We start from the raw sequence: 2,416 nt of genomic DNA on the forward strand, positions 1-2,416 counted from the left end.
TCTATCCTCAAGCTCTGCCTAGGTACACACACAAGCAAAATAATAGCTCTAAAACAGTTACACAATATTTTTTTATGGAGACAGTGTCTCACTATGTCAGCCTTAGTAGAGTGCTGTGGCTTACAGATCACAGCAACTCTTGGGCTTAAGTGATTCTCTTGCCTCAGCCTCCTAAGTAGCTGGGACTACAGGCACCTGCCACAATGCCCGGCTATTTTTTGGTTGTAGTGGTTATTGTTGTTTGGCAGGCCTGGGCTGAACTTGAACCCAACAATTCCGGTGTATGTGTCTGGTGCTCTGGCCGCTGAGCCCACTTATACAATTTTAGCACTGAGCTCTTCAGTGAATCCTAGACTCAAACTCATCATTTTCAGTCAGAATGCAAAACACAGATCCAACATATAACTTTTTTTTTAATTACAACAGTTATCCAAGTCGGACCAACATATAACTTTTAATTTCTCCTCCAAATCTGTTCTTCCTTCAGCTGGTCTAGTAAGTGATGCTACTATCCACTACACTGCTTGAGGCAAAAACTCAGAAAAGCACTGCCTTAATTAGTGTTATCCTTCCTTTCACTGTGCATTTTAATTTCTCCACATCTTTTTTAAGAACACTGACTACATTGGTCTGCAGAGAACTGAACAGCAATTGAAGAGGAAAGGTAATTTCCAGGTGCTGAAATGCAATGTTTTTTTTTTTTGAAACCGAGCCTCAAGCTCTCCCCCTGGGTAGAGTGCTATGGCATCACAGCTCACAGCAACCTCCAACTCCTGGGCTCAAGTGAGTCTCCTGCCTCAGCCTCCCAAGTAGCTGGGACCACAAGCGCCCGCCACAACACTTGGTTATTTTTTGGTTGCAGCCGTCATTGTTGTTTGGCGGGCCGGGCTGGGTTCGAACCCCCCACTTTAGGTGTACGTGGCTGGCGCCTTAGCCACTTGAGCCACAGGCGCCAAGCCAAAATGCAATGCTTTTATTTAGTTTTTTTAAATGTCATGGGCTTTTTGTTTATTTGGTTTATTTTTTTATTTTTTTATTTTTTTGAGACAGAGCCTCAAGCCGTCCCCCTGGGTAGAGAGCCGTGGCATCACAGCTCACAGCAACCTCCAACTCCTGGGCTCAAGCGAGTCTCCTGCCTCCACCTCCCAAGTAGCTGGGACCACAGGCGCCCGCCACAATGCCCGGCCATTTTTTGGTTGCAGCCGTCATTGTTGGTTTATTTTTTTTTTGAGACAGACCCTCAAGCTGTCACCCTGGGTAGAGTGCCATGGCATCATAGCTCAGAGCAACCTGCAACTCCTGGGCTTAAGCAATTCTTCTGCCTCCGCCTCCCAAGTAGCTGGGACTACAGGTACCTGCTACAATGCCTAGCTATTTTTCATTTGCAGCCGACATCATTGTTTGGCGGGCCCGGGCTGGATTTGAACCCACCAGCTCAGGTATATGTGGCTGACACCTTAGCCACTTGAGCCACAGGTGCCAAGCCTGGTTTTTTGAGACACAGTCTAATATCTGCCACCCAGGGTAGACGCCATAGTGTCCTGGCTCACAGCAACCTCAAACTCATGGGCTTGAGCAATCCTCTTGCTTCAGCCTCCCAAGTAGCTGGGACTTACAGGCACCCATCACCACCCCCAGCTAGTTTTTTCTATTTTTAGTACAGATGTTGTCTCCTTTTGCTCAGGCTGGTCTCAAACTCTTAAGCTTAGGCAATCCACTCACCCTGGCCTCCCAGAGTGCCAGGATTACAGGCGTGAGCTATCACACCCAGCCCTTAATGCCATGTTTTTAATGAACAGATCCTAATATTATGAGGGACTGGTTTTTCTGCACTAGTGCATTAATGACTCATAGTCATTATTGATAGTCATGACATCCAGATCTGGATATATGACCTAGTCAATCTCAAAACATTTGAGTTTAGGTGAGAAAGACACGAAGATAAGAGTGACTAGACCCTCGTTCCACTTTGTGGAGAAGTTTGGGAGTGGTTGTAAAGGTGTAGATGAAACATCAATGTTCATAAATTATCTGTTGAATTGCTGTGTAAAAGGACAATTTATGCTTTAAAGGGCAATTTTAAGTGTTTCTACCATTCACTCTCTACACAGCTGCCAGAGTGATCCTTTTAAAGCAAATCCTATTCTTCCTTTGGTCTCAAATCTTCATAGTATTCTATTCTATTCTAATACAATCCAAAAATCTAACCAAGGCTTACCAGACAATACATGATCTGGCTCCAAGCTATGATTTCTTTCTTCTGTCTTTTTTTTTTTTTGAGACAGAGTTTCACTTTGTCACCCTCAGTAGAGTGCCGTGGTGTCACAGCTCACAACAACCTCAAACTCTTGGGCTTAAGAGATTCTCTTGCCTCAGCCTCCCAAGTAGCTGGGACTATAGGTGCCCACCACAACAC

Source organism: Otolemur garnettii, unplaced genomic scaffold, assembly GCF_000181295.1.
Source record: "Otolemur garnettii isolate 467f Iridium unplaced genomic scaffold, OtoGar3 scaffold00094, whole genome shotgun sequence".
Taxonomy (NCBI): Eukaryota; Metazoa; Chordata; class Mammalia; order Primates; family Galagidae; genus Otolemur; species Otolemur garnettii.